At 36.9% G+C, this 20,039-nt stretch overlaps 1 protein-coding gene across 1 annotated transcript in view; it reads right to left on the bottom strand.

Moving 5' to 3' along the window:
* LOC103506940 (neuroligin-4, X-linked-like) overlaps positions 1–19,752 on the bottom strand; it is a 206,102-nt gene extending 186,350 nt beyond the window's left edge. The window contains exon 1 of the mRNA XM_026821909.1: positions 19,706–19,752. The gene's annotated coding sequence lies outside the window, so the exon portion shown is untranslated. The remainder of the gene's footprint in view (positions 1–19,705) is intronic.
* Between the last annotated feature and the right edge of the window lie 287 nt (positions 19,753–20,039).

Genomic DNA, 20,039 nt, shown 5'->3' with positions numbered 1-20,039 from the left:
TTACCAATGTTGAGTACTGAAACAATTTGTAGAGAGAAAAATGTTCCCATGAACAACAGTATAAAACAAAATATCAATAAGTTTTACAAAATAAATACTCTCCTTTCCTCTCTTTCTCTCCCTCCCCTTCCTCCTCCCTATCACTGTTTCTCTCCCCCTTTGTCTCTCTCTTTCACTCTCCCGTTCAAAAATAAATTTCATCTTGTGTTCCTCTCGTCTGTTGAGCTTGAAAGGACAAACGTTTCTATTTTGTGCTTTTCATTAAATATTCAAAAACAGCACTAAATGAAAAGTCAATGGGCGAATTGAATTTCCAAGCATTCATACAATTTTTACTACGAAATATATGTTTTACATTTGTTTAATGCATGTAAAATGTTTGTAAACTTATTTACATCGAGTTGTTGGTGCTCCTAAATGTCCTTTTCAAATAGTGTACTCCCTCAGGGACTAAAGTCTTTGTTTATTGCCAGTGTAAGCTTTAAAACGATAGTAATGTTTGCTATTATGTTTCAATCGAATTTCATTTGACCTACATTTTAGACTCCAGAAGCCAGAAGGGATGTTATTGTCAACCTTATCTCAAGAAGATGATGATTCACCTAGATTCCCGAAACGTTTAGTATAGTTGTAAACTTGGAAATAATAAGTTGATTGGTTGATTATTTATAAACTTACCTCGTCACCACTGAAGTACAGAGATATCAAAATGAGCCAAATGTGTAGACAAAGAAAGAATTGACTTACCTGAAATCATAAAACAAAGAATAACATTCAGAATCAACAACGGGGTCTTCAGAATCAGCATCAATAGATTATTGACAATATCTATCAATAAAATTCGAAAGAAAAAGAACATTTACGGGATATAAAATTTTACAAATGGTTCCAAAGGACTATCATCGGAGGATACTCTAATAACTAATAACCAATAAATTCACCAAAATGCTTGATAATGATCTAATAAAGCCAAATCCTTTAACAGTTTTCTGAAAATTTCCAACTAATTGTCCCTAATTCTTCAACATTAAGGAATTGGATAAAAAATAGTTATCGTGATATTTGTTTCAAATTATTTATGTATCCCGTTTTACTCTTTCTCTTTCTCAAGTCAAACAGTAAACATATCGTTCTCACAACTTTCTTTTCCAAGCTTTTAACTGTAACAATTAAATTTGACATGTTCAGTGAATATTTCACTTCCCGAGCTGAAAAAGTTCTTAAATATTTACACTCACATGTTGACTTTCAGCTCATTCCTAATGTAGGAGACGAAAGTTACAAGAACTTATTGCTACAAGAATGTGGAGTTACGAGAACTTATTGCTCTAAGAATGTGAGCACGAATTTGATGTGGGTGGTTTTTACAGTAAACAAAAAAGTTGTGAGCATTTGCCCATCTAATGAGGTAATAAGAGGCTTAGGAAAAGGTCTTATGAAAAGGCTCCTTTAATTTCAACACTCTTCACCCATTTCACACGATCTTTGGTTCTGAGAAAGTTCTCATTCAATCACTTGAACAGGTTGTTCTCATTATCTTGTAATTAGAATGTCACGCGTCAAAACACACCGGGAAACCTCAAATTAGAGGCTGCAGTGGGGTGGGATTACTGTGTCAAAATTTTCGGAAAATTTACTTCCGACTCGATAGGAAAGCCAGAAAGAGAGAGTGAGTGAGAGAGGAGAGAGAGTAATTCCAGATTGCAACTCTACAGTGGGTAATTCTAGTAATTATGAACGAAGGAAATAACAATGAATGGGAAGAGGAAGATGAGTGTAAAATTTGAATGAGTTTTCATAAGGAAGAGAAAGGATTTGGGGGAAATGGAAGAGATGAATATATGGAAGTTAGTCAGCTCCCATGGCGTAGAGGTCACTGCGCTCGCCTTGCACGCGGGAGACCCGGGTTCGATTTCCGGCGGGGTCAAGAAATTTGTATCATGCAAATAATTGATTCCGTGACTGGCTGTTGCGGGGCCCACTCAACCTCGTGAGGAAAATGAGTAGCTATGACATATAAATGCGCATAGCGACCGGTGCCAGATGGTAGGTAAACATTGGATTTTAGGATTATTGAGATATTGGGAAAAATCCTACAATGCTGCAGTGAGTACCAAAGTTGTGACATAATAACACAAAGAAACTGCATTTACATTACATTTACATTACATATATGGAAGTTGAGGATTGGGGAAAGAGCGATAAATACAAAGTTCAGGTTGCTCCATTTGAGAGTGTTTGGAGTAGAAACACGTAGGTATTGTGTTACATTATGTTAAAGACACCGTCGCATACTATTACACAATGCATTTCCTTGTCTCCCATCACAATGTCTTGTATAATACTCCGTTATGGGTTGTGGTTGTGGATTCCAGATAAAGCACCACAGGCGAGGATGCATTAGAGATTAAGAAATTTGATCACCGCCACGAAATTTAATGGTTGTAAATTACAAGATGAGACAGATTACCATGGTTATTTACGAGCTGTCGTTATTGCTTTTGTAATAACTTCTTAGTAAAACGAGTAATTCTAAGTAGGTACCTACCTAAAGCATTATCAACGTGTTTACATAAAGGATAATATCGTGAGATCAGCAAGAGTAATAATTGAAGCTTACAGAAGTGCATGGACTTTGCTCCTGGGAGTTCCTGGAGAGATTCTTTCACGGGATTAAGTAAATTTGATCACCGCCACGAAATTTAATGGTTGTAAATTACAAGATGAGACAGATTACCATGGTTATTTACGAGCTGTCGTTATTGCTTCTGTAATTACTTCTTAGTAAAACGAGTAATTCTAAGTACCTATTTTAAACATTATCAACGTGTTTACATAAAGGATAATATCGTGAGATCAGCAAGAGTAATACCTATTTGAAGCTTACAGAAGTGGACTTTGCTCCTGGGATTTCCTGGAGAGATTCTTTCACGGGATTAAGTATATTTACATGGATCATTCGAAAGCATTTGATCAGGTATTCTCATCTAATATCAAAGATATAAAAAAATATGCGTTTTCAATAAAACCTTTTTTTTTACTTTTTATAACATAGGAAATGTTGAGCTGATCCACAATGGTGTAGATCAGCAATTTTCTAATCCAGAACAATGTTTGCTCTCGCGTTAACTCGAGTTAAGTTCAGTTAGGAGTAAAATTTCCTCATTGCAAATTTTATTGGCAAAGCTCAGCTGAAATCTTTTAACCCCTTTTACTGACGGAAAATTGATGCGTTTGACGGTGGGATCAAAAAATCAAATCAAGAATAATAATAAACTGAATATTAAACAAATTAGGTAGGTACATAGGTACTGATTTTCTCTAATCACTACGGGCTAAAAAATTCCCGGAGGGACGGACCCTGCTTGTTAAATTTTCTTTGCTCCATAAGTCCATATCCTCTACTTCTCTTTTGTGTGTTACCGACTACCTTCTCACATTATTGGGTTCGTTTTGCAGAGTTTGGAAACGGTTCTCCGTTGAATGCCTGAATAATTTATCCCTTTTAAACTGTTGTAGTTCATAATTCAATTGGGTTCGTTTTGCAGAGTTTGGAAACGGTTCTCCGTTGAATACCTGAATAATTTATCCCTTTTAAACTGTTGTAGTTCATAATTCTCAAGGCATCAGAACCATCAAGCTTCTCTCGTGAGGGAGGGAGAATATACCGAGAGGCGTTAATGCTCTGCCATGAAATCTTGGAAAACTTTACTTAAAATGCCCGAACTGTTGAAATCTCCACTGGGTAATCCAGCTAAGAGTTGAAAGTCACTGTTGTTGCACCTACAGTGAAAATTCCTGTTATACCATATATCATTAGAGTTTTGCACTTTTTACACTGAAAACAGCTACAATCCAAAGATTATGTTGTTTTAAAAAGTAAAAAGAAAGGTGCTACATTTAACTCAAAATCTTTGTGTAATCAATGTCGATGGCACATCGTCTTAATACAAAAGGAATGATTTTTAGAAACCCGAACTGTTGAAATCTCCACTGGGTAATCCAGCTAAGAGTTGAAAGTCACTGTTGTTGCACCTACAGTGAAACTTCCCGTTATACCTTATCATTAGAGTTTTGCACTTTTTACACTGAAAACACCTAGGTACAATCCAAAGATTATAATGTTTTTAAAAGTAAAAAGAAAGGTGCTACATTTAACTCAAAATCTTTGTCCCGAACTGTTGAAATCTCCACTGGGTAATCCAGCTAAGAGTTGAAAGTCACTGTTGTTGCACCTACAGTGAAACTTCCCGTTATACCATATATCATTAGAGTTTTGCACTTTTTCCACTGAAAATACCTACAATCCAAAGATTATAATGTTTTTAAAAGTAAAAAGAAAGGTGTTACATTTAACTCAAAATCTTTGCGTAATCAATGTCAATGGCACATCGTCTTAATACAAAAGGAATGATTTTTAGGACCAAATTTCACTTTCTTTTACACTGTATAAAATCTAGTTTTATCCACATGAGGCAATAGCCTTTCCAGTACACCTTGTAGATCTGTATACAGCATGCAAAGAGAAATATGAAGTAAGAAAAATCTAGTTTTATCCACATGAGGCAATAGCCTTTCCAGTACACCTTGTAGATCTGTATACAGCATGCAAAGAGAAATATGAAGTAAGAAAATATGTATGTAGGGAGAAATTTCAGTTGAAATATTTAAAACTCAACCCAATAAGACTAACGATAATACAAGCGAGAATGTGGGTAGAGGAAGTGAGAAAGAACGAAAGGTAGAGAAAAGACAGCCAGAGGAGAAAATACAATCGTGAAAAACAAAGGAGATTAAATTTCAGTTGAAATATTTAAAACTCAACCCAATAAGACTAACGATAATACAAGCGAGAATGTGGGTAGAGGAAGTGAGAAAGAACGGAAGGTAGAGAAAAGACAGCCAGAGGAGAAAATACAATCGTGAAAAACAAAGGAGATGTTCCAGGGAAAGAGAAGTGGAGATACACAAAAGGTGAAAGAGAAAAGAATAGTATAGTGAATAAGAAAAAGATAAGCAAGGAGCAACATGTTTTGGAGATAACCGAAACTATTCCTGAGGAAGCTGTTGCTAAAGGTGATGTAGGCCAACCAACAAACCATCGAACAAACAAACGGAAAAGTACTAGAGAGACACATTAAAATGGAAAACATTACAAGAAGAAGTGAAAAAAAATAAATAAATAAATAAAAATGTGTGTGAGAGACGAAATTAAAGTGAAATACAAAGACGAACGACGTAAGAGGTGTGAGGAGGGAAGGGGTTAACAAAATAGCTCTGGGAATTATATGCGCTCAAAATGGAAATGGAATTCTCCAATTGTCTGTAGACGGGGAAAGTTAACCCAAGGTGGTTAGAAGTGTTTTAATTTACTTTGTATCAACAGGATCGGTAAAGCTGAGATTTATACCATCAAAGCCTTTTTGGATTATTATCACCCTCCAGGGAAAGAGAAGTGGAGATACACAAAAGGTGAAAGAGAAAAGAATAGTATAGTGAATAAGAAAAAGATAAGCAAGGAGCAACATATTTTGGAGATAACCGAAACTATTGCTGAGGAAGCTGTTGCTAAAGAAAGGTGATGTAGGCTAACCAACAAACCACCCAACAACCAAACGGAAAAGTACTAGAGAGACACATTAAAATGGAAAACATTGCAAGAAGAAGTGAAAAAATAATAGGTAACAGTAAAAATTGTGTGTGTGAGAGACGAAATTAAAGTGAAATACAAAGACGAACGATGTAAAAGGTGTGAGGAGGGAAGGGGTTAACAAAATAGCTCTGGGAATGATATGCGCTCAAAATGGAAATGGAATTCTCGAAACTCGAATTGTCTGTAGACGGGGGAAGTTAACCCAGGGTGGTTAGAAGTGTTTTAATTTACTTTGTATCAACAGGATCGGTAAAGCTGAGATTTATACCATCAAAGCCTTTTGGATTATTATTATCACCATTTGCACCAATATTATCTTCGCGTGGTTTAGAATGTTTAGATAAATAGATGATCTCTCTTCTATTAGGGATGTATAATAATTAGGTAACCATTTAAATGATGAGTTGATAGCTGTATTCATTTTTCTTTTGAAGTTCTTCTCACTATTAAGAAGAAGTGAAAAAATAATAGGTAACAGTAAAAATTGTGTGTGTGAGAGACGAAATTAAAGTGAAATACAAAGACGAACGATGTAAGAGGTGTGAGGAGGGAAGGGGTAAACAAAATAGCTCTGGGAATTATATGCGCTCAAAATGGAAATGGAATTCTCGAATTGTCTGTAGACAGGGGAAGTTAACCCAGGGTGGTTAGAAGTGTTTTAATTTACTTTGTATCAACAGGATCGGTAAAGCTGAGATTTATACCATCAAAGCTCTTTGCTTTTTGGATTATTATCACCATTTGCACCAATATTATCTTCGCGTGGTTTAGATAAATAGATGATCTCTCTTCTATTAGGGATGTATAATAATTAGGTAGAATAGAATATACCTTGTTTATCCTGCTCGAATGAGACTAAAAAGTCCCTTCACCCCAGCAGTCTAAACAAGGTCTCGTGTATTTTATGGGTTTAACATTGTACAATGCATAATTATTACAATAGACCTTGCTTAATTATAAAAAAAAAAGAAAAAAAAATAATAATGAGAAGAGGAATAGGAGAAGAGGTAACCATTTGAATGACGAGTTGATAGCTGTATTCATTTTTCTTTTGAAGTTCTTCTCACTATTTTTGAGTATTGCAATATGAATCTGTTTATGATTTAGGTAATGGAACTCCAGGGTGTACTTTAACAGTTCCGTTGCAGCGTAATAGTTACCACTTGTAAATTACCGCTTACGTAATCAATTCAATAATAATATTCTACCCTAACAAAAGCCAAAACTAATGCTCACCACTCACACGCTCAGACCGTCTTAACAGACCGAGGTCGGAACGTGTGTGACGGAGGCTTAGGTCTGTGAGATCATCTGAGAGAATGCAGTCTAAAGCCTGTTCCGCTAACAAATTTTTGTCGATGGTGGGATTCGAACCCGGGACCTTCTGCATGGCAAGCAAGCGCGTTACCACTGGACCAACCGTGCCCCCCACTGGACCAACGAACATATCCTGATGGGATAATGTTCGTTCTCGGAACGGCTGGCTTTCTCCTATCCTGTCTTCCTTCTCTCTTCGATTTCGGGGCGATAATACCATAGCAGTTACAGTTCCCTCTGTCAAACCTGTTTTAAAAAAAAAAAACGTCCCCTAGCCAGACAATTTATTTATTATTTTGTGGCGGTTTTTTTTTTTTTTTTTTTTTTTTTTTTTTACTTTATAGAACCACATGATATTCCGGTGGTCTAGGGTCATGCTTAGTGGCGTATACACTTCTTTGCCCCCTTCCCCAAAGCTCCAGAGATTCGTGGGCTAATACATCAATAGCGCGTTCCGAGAGCGAACATTATCCCTTCAGGATAAAATCCGCCCCGAGAGGGAATTGAACCCGCGGTCTAGCGTTTACAACCAAGCTAACAGGGCTGGCTACCAAAAAGTTTCAACTCAAATTTATCTTAATTTTTACCTAGCTCCAATTCGCGACCCTGTAGAACTCCGCCCCGAGAGGGAATTGAACCCGCGGTCTAGCGTTTACAACCAAGCTAACAGGGCTGGCTACCAAAAAGTTTCAACTCAAATTTAGCTTAATTTTTACCTAGCTCCAATTAGCGACCCTGTAGAATAAATATCAAAATACATGCCACTTCATGGACAACAGTCATGTTCATGTTTAAACATAAGTGTACATTATTCGAGTCCACCTCGCTGTAGTTCATACGTTGTTTATGTATTTCCTCTTGAATCCGGGAACACTGGATATTTATGTTCGTCTCTATGTTGACTTTGTCTACGTCCTGGCACCGTAACAGGAATTGTACAGGGTCAGCCGTTCCTGTTTTAAGGTGTACGAACATGCGTTATCGTACGGGAATCAGGATGGATCAAGAGGGAACAAAATAAAAGAACTCGGAGGGAATTTATCAGTTTTTACTTTCCTTATTATAGGAAGGAAAGTAATGTAATTAATACCTATATGCTTTAACTTGAGTCAGTCTCAATCAGTTGTGGCAGCATAAAAACCATTAGTTCCAAACCTTGGAAATTTTATGACTTTTGTAAATATCAATAGGTATTACATATGCACCGTAACAGGAATTGTACAGGGTCAGCCGTTCCTGTTTTAAGGTGTACGAACATGCGTTACCGTACGGGAATCAGGATGGATCAAAAGAACTCGGAGGGAATTTAGGTATCAGTTTTTACTTCCCTTATTATAGGAAGGAAAGTAATGCAATTAATATATGCTTCAACTTGAGTCAGTCTCAATCAGTTGTGGCAGCATAAAAACCATTAGTTCCAAACCTTGGAAATTTTATGACTTTTGTAAATATCAATAGGTATTACATATTTCTAGTTTTCTTCATGAAGTCCGATGTCCTACATGCAGCTAGCACTTTAACGCCAAATCTTTGAAAAAGATCAAAAAGATTTCGCAATGCTCAGGCCTTTAAATTTTAGCCAAAGTCGCTCAAACTAGACAGGGATTTGCAGATAGCTTTCATAGTTAATGAACAATGATGATCAAAAGGACCTCGAGAATTTAACGCCAAATCTTTGTAAGGCTCGGCCGCTATTCAACACCAGTCCAACCCATCCAAAAGTGTTAAAATCACATTAGTTCCTCTTACGCTGAGAAACATTATTTTTGTTATTTTTCCTCATTTCAACGAACTCTTGTTTTTTTCTACAAAGGATAAAAAGAAAATGAGAAAAGTTATCTGATTAACTTTACATTTGGTGAACAAAGGCCTCATCTCTAGCTGCTCATGAAAGTATTTTTTACGCTCGAAGTTTTCAATATACGAGCTCCTATTACATATTTCTAGTTTTCTTCATGAAGTCCGATGTCCTACATGCAGCTAGCACTTTAACGCCAAATCTTTGAAAAAGATCAAAAAAATTTCGCAATGCACAGGCCTTTAAATTTCAGCCAAAGTCGCTCAAACTAGACGGGGATTTGCAGACGGCTTTCATAGTTAATGATGATCAAAAGGACCTCGAGAATTGAACGCCAAATCTTTGTAAGGTTCGGCCGCTATTCAACACCAGTCCAACCCATCCAACAGTGTTAAAATCACATTAGTTCCTCTTACGCTGAGAAACATTTTTGTTATTTTTTCTCATTTCAACGAACTCTTGTTTTTTTCTACAAAGGATAAAAAGAAAATGAGAAAAGTTATCTGATTAACTTTACGTTTGGTGAACAAAGGCCTCATCTCTAGCTGCTCATGAAAGTATTTTTTACGCTCGAAGTTTTCAATATACGAGCTCTCATTATGTTGATAATACACATCCACCTATCCAGGGCAGGTTCGATTTATGTAATGCCTACTTTTTTCGAGGATGAAAGAAAAAGTCCTCAAACATCGAGGGAACTCTTCACTCTACATCCTGTTGCTTCCTTCCATCACCTTCATTTGTTAGGAGTCTCTTCCCAGAACATGGGATGAAAATCAAGGGCTCCCTGGCTCCAGGCTCATTTATTTCTCCAAATATAAATCCAGAAGAAACATTTATTTACTCTCCATGGATTTTATGGAGTAGAAAAGTAAATTAGATTAATGTAACAAGTAGTAAAGAAATCTTGTGAAAAGACCGAGGGAAAAAAATTGTGTACGGAAAAGAAAATAGTGTCTCCAAAAGGTGAGAGGAAAAATGAGTGTTAAATCGTCAAACGACTAAGATTAATAACAGACAATAATAAAAAGTCCTGCGAGCAAGTTGAAAATCGAGAGAAGGAAAAAGGAAATAACAAGAGACAAGCCTGTGTGTCAACAAAGGTGAAACTTCCGTGAAATAGAAAGTAAGAAATCTAGACGCTTCTCTGAAAACTAAACTTAGTAAGGTGGATCATTTTCTCAATTTTATAACATCAAATCGCAGGTGCTTCACCTATCTAATACAGCCCCATCATTTTAAAATAATGAATCAGGCCATGAGTTACATTAACTTATTTTAACACATATTATGGGTACCTACTTAGGAAATCGAGAGAAGGAAAAAGGAAATAACAAGAGACAAGCCTGTGTGTCAACAAAGGTGAAACTTCCGTGAAATAGAAAGTAAGAAATCCAGACGCTTCTCTGAAAACTGAACTTAGTAAGGTGGATCATTTTCTCAATTTTATAACATCAAATCGCAGGTGCTTCACCTATCTAATGCAGCCCCATCATTTTAAAATAATGAATCAGGCCATGAGTTACATTAACTTATTTTAACACATACATATTATGGGTACCTACTTAGGTAGGTAGTTATAGGTACATGTACTATAATCAGTGTATAAAACCACTACCAAAACCAATTAAATACCTGCCGCAATAAGGTACCCACATATACTGCTCGCATAGGACTGAAAAGTCCCTTTACTCCAGCAGTAGGCTACTACTATTACTGTGGTCAAATTCTCAATTTATGTTGAGAGGTAGGTAGTTATAGGTACATGTACTATAATCAGTGTATAAAACCACTACCAAAACCAATTAAATACCTGCCGCAATAAGGTACCCACAAAAAGGTCTACAAAATTCCAATTATCTCAAAGGTCATTAGTTGCAAGAAAAATGTCGATGTTGGGTGTTACATTATCATTTGAAGTTTCAAAATCGACAAGCAACGTTCACTGGAAAATAAATGCCCCAGGTGTTCCAATGACAAGAGCTTTTACACCGTTAGGTAGGCACTTTTACAAAAATGTTGGGGACACAATGTTACAGCTTGAATAAAACATATTTCACAGGCACTAAGATAAGTACACCGTTAGGTAGGCACTTTTACAAAAATGTTGGGGACACAATGTTACAGCCTGAATAAAACATCATTTCACAGGCGCTAAGATAAGCCGCTTCGAGCTATACTTGTAGTTAAGTTGAAATTAACTCGAGTTACCTAAGTAGGAATTTTAGAAGGTAAATACATATTTCATCACTTAATATTATGTAGGTGGTTAGGTCTAGTAATCAGCTTTTAAGCTCATTAGAATGAGACTAAAAAGTCCCTTCACCCCAGCAGTCTAAACAAGGTCTCGTGTATTTTATGGGTTTAACATTGTACAATACATAATTATTACAATAGACCTTGCTTAATTATATAATTATAAAAAAAAGAAAAAAAAAAATAATAATGAGAAGAGGAATAGGAGAAGAGGTAAACATTTGAATGATGAGTCAATAGCTGTATTCATTTTTCTTTTGAAGTTCTTCTCACTATTTTTGAGTGTTGCAATATGAATGTGTTTATGATTTAGGTAATGGAACTCCAGGGTTTAACAGTTCCGTTGCCGCGCAATAGTTACCACTTGTAAATTAGCGCTTACGTAATCAATTCAATAATAATATTCTACCCTAACAAAAGCCAAAACTAATGCTCACCAGCTCACCACTCACACGCTCAGAGTCTGAGCCTCAGACCGACTAACAGATCGAGGTCGGAACGTGTGTGACGGAAAAAGCTCAAGGCTTAGGTCTGTGGGGTGGGATCATCTGAGAGAATGCAGTCTAAAGCCTGTTCCGCTACAGCCAGTGGCGTAGCGTGTATGTATGGCGACCATACAACTCAAATGCCCATAGGCTTAGGTCTGTGAGATCATCTGAGAGAATGCAGTCTAAAGCCTGTTCCGCTACAGCCAGTGGCGTGTATGGCGGCCATACAACTCTAATGCCCATAAATATGGCTTTTGTAATGTGATGGGACTTGGTAGACCTGTGCATGAGCCCTACACTTGAATTTAGACCACACTACGCCACTGCGCTACACACGTTCCGCGGGTCTGTCAGACGGTCAAGCGTGAGTGGCTGGCCTAATGAGTACTATACCCATTAATCGTTCTGACGTATTTTCTAGTTAAAGTTGATGCTACATAAACCAGATGGCAAATGTGACCATCGTGTAGCCCTTGGACAAATCAGAGGTGTATAAAATATAGGATAAAAATATGGAGGTCAAATGCCATGGTCCATGGACAAGAGCATGCGGACCAGAATACACTCCCTAAATTGCATTCTAGATATGCTACCTATCTACCAGTGGCGTAGCGTGTATGTATGGCGTGTATGGCGGCCATACAACTCAAAAGTTCACTCTAATGCCCATAAATATGGCTTGTAATGTGATGGGACTTGATAGACCTGTGCATGAGCCCTACACTTGAATTTAGACCACACTACGCCACTGCTATCTACTCTCCAATCGATGTCAATCAACTGTGTTTGGATAGTAAAACCCTATTTTTTACTTTCCATTACTGAAGTCTTCTATCTATATACCTACCAATACATATAAAGAGGCTATTTAAAATGTCGATTTTTACTTTCCTTATCCTATAGGAAGGAAAGTAATGTAATCGGGTCAAATTTTCGATGGTCAGTTTTTAGTGCCAAAGCACGTTTTTTTTTTCGTTAGGTCTGGTCAGAACTTACCTGTCCATCTTTGATCAAGAAGCGCAATATACTAAGTCTCTCCTGAACCTGTGTGATGTGATTGTAACGCCCGTCTGGGTAATAATGTTCTGGATTTATCTCGGGGTTTTCTGAAAAAAAAAAAAAACAAACGGGAAAAGATTACAAAAAAGTCCAAGGATCGGTTACACCAACTTTCTTTTGAGCCTAAGATACAAATCCAATGGAACTTAATGGAAATTGGTGCGCTCAGTCGCGGGTAGATTCCCGGAGCAAACTTTATCCTAAACAAATTCTAAGGCTTGGTCTCGGATTCTGTCCTCCTCTTTCGGGCATTGGGCTTTACGGTTTACACTCATAAAATCGGATGAAATCGCCTGAAAACCTGAAACAAGTGAACACTATAAACTTTTTCTTTTCTTTTTTATCCCTCCCATTCCAAAAAATCCTTTGATGATACCTATCTACTCTCCAATCGATGTCAATCAACTTTGTTTGGATAGTAAAATCCTATTTTTTACTTTCCATTACTGTGAAGTCTTCTATCTATGTACCTACCAATACATATAAAGATGCTATTTAAAATGAGAAACTATATTTTTGACGAAAATGTTGCTGGTGGGTATTGGGCTTTACGGTTTACACTCATAAAATCGGATGAAATCGCCTGAAAATCTGAAACAAGTGAACACTATAAACTTTTTCTTTCTTTTTTTATCCCTCCCATTCCACAAAAATCCTTTGATGATAGCTATCTACTCTCCAATCGATGTCAATCAACTTTGTTTGGATAGTAAAACCCTATTTTTTACTTTCCATTACGGAAGTGTTCTATCTATGTTCCTACCAATACATATAAAGAGGCCATTTAAAATGTCAAGGTAGAATGGCTGTCGAACCATAAAGGTGGACTAAACACTCCTATATTCTAACACCGTCCCTGCCCCATTCAGACAGTCCCGGGATTTTGATCCATTTAAAAAATTAATGTCTCTAAAAGCATTATTGTTGCAAGATTTGCCCGACAACGTTAATCCTGTAGACCGGAGGAGAGTATAATGAACAACCTAGGGTATCTTGACCTGGGATTAAAATTAACACCTTTGTCCCGACGCGACGTCGCAATGGACAATCGACGTTGTAATGCGTCCATTTGTAAAGTGACATTGTTTTGAGTTCTTTGTCAGGTTAAGCCTACCCGTAAGCATAATAAAGTGTACTTACATTACCTGCAAATATATGAGGCTTTCTAGATGGGTGTAGCCCCATACCTATGTATATTTTACGTTTCTATACAGTTGGTACATAAAAGTGGACGTCCTATTACATAGGTAGGTAGGTAGTAGGTACATACCTAATTCTTTCGAATAGAAATATCCAAGTTTTTCTATGAATGCCTGGAATTTTTTCAATTATGCAATGTGCAATCAAGAGAAATATTTTTGTACTTTGGATAGGTAAATAGGTATTTCTCTATTTCTTCTTTTTATACAAACCACGACTCGACCTAGGTATTAGACTATGAAACTATGTACGTTCTAGTATCTCCTTACTATTCAATAAAGGAAACCTTTGGATAGGTAAATAGGTATTTCTCTATTTCTTCTTTTTATACAAACCACGACTCGACCTAGGTATTAGACTATGAAACTATGTACCTACGTTCTAGTACCTATCTCCTTACTATTCAATAAAGGAAACCGAAGGTACCACTTTGGATAGGTAAATAGGTATTTCTCTATTTCTTCTTTTTATACAAACCACGACTCGACCTAGGTATTAGACTATGAAACTATGTATGTTCCAGTATCTCCTTACTATTCAATAAAGGAAATCGAAGGTACCTACCAACAATCTAACAATGTGCGTTCGTATGTGTGTTCGTCACAAACTAGAAATCTACAAAGAATTTACACTCGGCTCCTCGAACTTTCCAACTCAAACTCAACCTAATCCACTCAACCTAATTTTATTATTATTTCTCACCTCTTTTCTCTCTCTCTCCCTCTCTTTCTCGCTCTCCCTCTCTCTCTCTCTCTCTCAACCTAATTTTATTATTATTTCTCACCTCTTTTCTCTCTCTCTCCCTCTCTTTCTCGCTCTCCCTCTCTCTCTCTCTCTCTTTTTTTCTCTCTGGTATAGTTTCCACCCAAAAGGAAACCAACCAATTCTCCGACCCACGTTTCTCCTTTTCTTGAGCAAATGAAATTTCTTATTCAACCATTGGGAATTGAGATTTCCCTTCCATAATATGAAAAGTATCTCAATCCACTAGGATTCCTTCTGTTCAATCGTACGTGGAGGTTTTATTCCTAGCGCTAGTATTATCACGTAGATACAACAGGGTCCAGCAGGGGCGTTTACAGCGTCTACGGACCCCGGACCCGGTACAAATAGCGAATATAATTATGCAGATGGGTAATAATCTAATAATTTAGAATGCAAAGTCCATTGTTACATAAAAAGATGTTATCCAAATCTGAAGTCCACATAGCGAAAAAGTGTCTTTAAAAAAGAGGGGAAGGAACTGCAGGTTGGGCCCGGGGAAAATGGGTCCAAAATACCCCCCTTGTGAAGGACCCTGGGGTCTAGGGGGAGAGTGGTTGTTTTCTATTTAAATGGTGCAATATTTCCATTTGTGGTAGAATTTGATTTATTGAGTATTGACGCGCTTGCAAAGTGGGGCATCAGGAGATAAATTTATTCTGACAAATTGACAGATAGAGATGCATTTATTTGTATCTATCAAAGCATGCATGATAAGAGCAATATTCATGTTGCACTGGGTACATGTTATAATTAAAATTTGGAATTTTGATTTCAGAAATAGGTAGGATACGACGCGACGGTTTACAATATTATTAGAGTTAGGGTACAGGTACGTAGGTAGGTACATGATTTCGTAGAAATTGGCAGGTAGGTAGAACTGTTCACTTTACTTATCTGGTACTATTTCTCAACCATCTCACTCCCATTTCTCCAAATCTATACAGGAGATATTTTTATTTATTTATTTACACGCTAAGCAGCAAGGCGTAGATATTTTTGTATTTCTCGTAACTTGGATTCCTAGCTTTATTTTCAGAATTCAATAAATAGATAAATACCCATCATGTTTTTTCGAATACAATCGTTACAAACTATAGGTACTCGGAAATAATAATCAAGACTTTTAGGTAGGTACCTGAAAGAAATACTGTATTACTGGGATATCTAATAAAAGGATGCAGTTCGTTCCATAAAAGATTGATATATTATATATCACGTCTATTCTCTCGCACCAGACTGATTAGCTAGCATCAGAACAACCAATTCATATACGTACAGCTCATCAATACAGAATACACTGTTGATATACTCGGGGATTTCATGTCCTACAACTTTGACAGGTTACATAAATCATTATGCCCGTAATATAACATACACGAATCAACGTATAGGTACACGGTACCTACTTGGAAGAAAATGTGGAATGCTCATTAATCAATTCCTGTAATTTTTCAGAGTCTTACAGGGAGTTGAGAAAGTACTGATACAACCGATTAATTTTACCGAGAAATTTTATTGTGCTTACTACGTAATGGAAGCATTGAGATCACTTATGGGGAAGGGGAAGCTTCCCATTTCCAAATGTTCACAATTAAGCGTCCATTTGTCACACCCTTTCTCGCTACTTATTTCATCTGGGGGAGTGAGAAAGAGAGGGACAGGAAAGGATAGGGAGGGAGAGAGAGAGAGAGAGAGAGAATGGGAGAGAGGGATAAAAGAAGGAAAGGCGTTGAAATAGCTATGTGGGTTGAATAAGAGGGTGTAAAGAAAGAGAGGGGGAGAGAACCAGAGAGAGTTGAAAGAAGATAAAGAACTTCCAAAGGGGGAGGGAGGCGGGACGAGCATAAATTACTGAAAGGTCTCTCTGTCCTAATTGGGGAAATAAGTCGACAGTTTTTATGACCTAAAGAGTTCCAATTTACGAGGGATATATTTTTTTATAGGAGGCGAGAGAAAAATATCGTGTTTTTCCCCCTCCCAAAGGTTTTTTATCCCACATATTTTTCCCCAGTGGACAAAGCTAAGTTCAACGGTTTATGAAATAAGCACTAACGAGGAAGAGAAAAAATCCGGAAGAATAAAAAAGAGTTTTTTTAAAGGGAAATTACGCATTTTTCTAGGTAGGTAAAACAAAATGTCAAGGTAAAATAAAATACAGCATGGAATCACTTCCCCAAATTTCCATCTCACCATACCTCTTTTAAGAGGTATTAAAGGTATAAAGAAGAGACTAAATTTCTTTATTCTTAAATGCCTTTAAGTTTACGGAAGTAGGGAAATCCCACACATGAACTTTTGGTTGGTACTAAAATATGCCATCAAAATCTGCTCGTTAGTGAGGCATAAAAAAAAGGTTCAGTTATAATTTTATGGTGCAACTTTTTAAATGGGCATAAAAACATTTTGTCGTCAGTACCTACTGATATGGTAAACTTGTAATAAATTCTCATATGATGTAGGTAAGTAGGTAATTATTTATGCAGGTAACCTGGAGCCTGGATGTGGTGCGTTCTGATTCGAAATTTGGGTCACACTTCTGTCTTAAGGGGGAAGAGGGGGGATAGCATTTTTTTAGCACCTTTGTAGTACACCTACGAAAAAATGGCTGCCCGCGAAAATTTTGTGCGTTTCAAAATTCGAAAATTTCAAACGAAGATTTCTCCTCTTAGGAAGCCTCAAATGAAATTTTAAGCATTTCTATTGAAATCAGCGTGTTTCGAACTTCCTTTATCAGCGAAGAAAAAAAAAAAGTGGTTGAGCCCCATTGTCACTTTATTTAACCAGGATAAAAATAAGCAAGCTCAAGTTCATAAATCACATTGAAAAACTGCACCTAATAATATGCATTACTATCTTCAGACAATACTATAATACGAGTATCAGCAATGCATATCTACTCCATCTATCTCTACAACTCTATACTATACAGGTATACAAATGTATGGAATTCATACTATTATGGAGGATACACCGTTAGGTAGGCACTTTTACAAAAATGTTGGGGACACAATGTTACAGCCTGAATAAAACATCATTTCACAGGCGCTAAGATAAACCGCTTCGAGCTATACTTGTAGTTAAGTAGAAATTAACTCGAGTTACCTAAGTAGGAATTTTAGAAGGTAAATACATATTTCATCACTTAATAATATGTAGGTGGTTAGGTCTAGTAATCAGCTTGTAAGCGGTAATCAGCTTTCAAGCTCATTAGCACCTATGAAAGCGATAGGCACAAAGAAAAAACTATTGAAAGGAAAGGATTATGTTCTTCATATGATTTTTTTCTTGGTCGCTTACTGTAGGGAAAATCCTTTTACATCCTTTAATTTAATGTCCATTCAAAAAACAAAAGAAAACAAGGTCAGAATATTTTCGGCTGGAGAGGGATTCAAACCGAGAACTTCTGGGTAGAATGGCTGTCGAACCATAAAGGTGGACTAAACACTCCTATATTCTAACACCGTCCCTGCCCCATTCAGACAGTCCCGGGATTTCGATCCATTTAAAAAATTAATGTCTTTAAAAGCATTATTGTTGCAAGATTTGCCCGACAACGTTAATCCTGTAGACCGGAGGAGAGTATAATGAACAACCTAGGGTATCTTGACAAATAAAAAACCATCGTGTTATAAATAAAATTTACAATGAAAATACCAACAGAGGGAATATAGTGATATCACTGCATATTATACAGGGAGTGTACATAAAAACAGAGTCACGGTAGAAGACTCCGAAATCTGAAGCAGGAATATAAAATACTTGGAATTCCAATGGAAAAGATAACTGATGAGCTAATGATAGGTACTGCCGAAGATACAATAATATTGACTAACCCGACAATGACGTTTCCATATCACAAGGTTTCCATGTCAAAATATGTGGGAAGGAAATGCAGATAAATTACTTTTAAACACGATCTCAATCAAACGAAAAGACATCCCAAAATTCCCAAGATCGACGAATTTTGCAGATGATCATACTATATTATAGTATACAAGTATGTACCTACCTACCTATTTCTCACTCTTCGAAATGAATCTATAGAAATGGCACAAACTATAGGTACCATGATAAAGCGACATTTCACACTCGTCAGAAAGTCCAATTTTTCAAATAAAAAACCATCGTGTTATAAATAAAATTTACAATGAAAATACCAACAGAGGGAATATAGTGATATCACTGCATATTATACAGGGCTGCTGTAGAGAAAAACATATTCACAGTAGAAGACTGAAAATTGAAGCAGCAGAATAAAATACTTGTAATTCCAATGGAAAAGATACCTGATGAGATGATAATACTGCCTAAGGCCCCAGAAAACACCTTGATTTTACAATAATATGTAGATGGGCCCGTACCCTAGTTATCAAAAGTTAGAGGGATAAACCCACCAAGGATGATGTCACAAAGTTTCCATTATCAAAGAATGTGGGGAGGAGCTACCATGATAAAGCGACATTTCGCACTCGTCAGAAAGTCCCATTTTTCAAGTCAGTAAGTAACGTTGCATTAGATAATTCTTGGTTCCTAGAATTCATTCCATGACCCGTATTCCTGGTTCCTGGAATGCCATGAACCATATTCCTGGTTCCTAGAATTCCATGAACCGTATTCCTGGTTCCTGGAATTCCACGAACCGTATTTCTGGTTCCTGGAACCGTTCGCACCCGGTAACACAAACGCGCACAATAAAACAAAGCAGCGTATTATTCCTGCATCCAGACTCAAATTGAAAATCATAAATATTAGTTTTTTTTGTAGCTCATGTGTAACATTAGAGGTAAACTATGATAGCGTTTTCTACTTTTCATTCCGTTTGTTCTGTATCAAGCGTCTCCTTGTGTTTCTGTGGTTAGTTTTCTCAGAGGATTTATAGTGGATTCCTTCTCTTTTATTCGGGTTACACGTCGTGTATTCTGTCGTCGCGCAATTTAATGTCGCAGAGTTCTCGTTTAAGTTACCATATTTTGGGTACCTACCTAGCTGCCATATTGTGGGTACCTACCTGCCATATTTTGGGTACCTAGATTCCATATTTCGGTATACTCGTACTTTATTAAACGGCTCCGCTTGGAAGACACTGGACCTAATGGGGGTGGAAATACCTTCCTTCCTATTGGATAAGGAAAATAAAAACGAAAGCAAATAAAAGAAAATGGGACTCACCTAATTTTTGCAACAGACATGCGCGTTGACCATTTTGACGGGTTCCTGCAAACAGAAGAATTTAACAATTTTACTGAGAAACTAAGTAAAAGCCCTAAAGTTAAAGAGTACTAAGAGGGCGTGTCATACAAGTACGAAGGACCATATAGAAATTAGGAGTGGTTAGGTATGTTTTATTGTTAACTAGCGGGATACCCGCGAGCTTTGCATCGCTCAGTTTTCGGCCAAAAATTTCGAATTTCTTGAATAACTCGCGGTTTTAGGAAATTTCAACCTAGCCTATAACCACCGCCATAAAAATATGAACCTGTGTACAAAATTTCATGTTTCTACG

This window comes from Diaphorina citri, unplaced genomic scaffold, assembly GCF_000475195.1.
Source record: "Diaphorina citri unplaced genomic scaffold, Diaci psyllid genome assembly version 1.1 scaffold275, whole genome shotgun sequence".
Classification (NCBI taxonomy): Eukaryota; Metazoa; Arthropoda; class Insecta; order Hemiptera; family Psyllidae; genus Diaphorina; species Diaphorina citri.
This window is presented reverse-complemented; position numbering and strand designations above follow the sequence as displayed.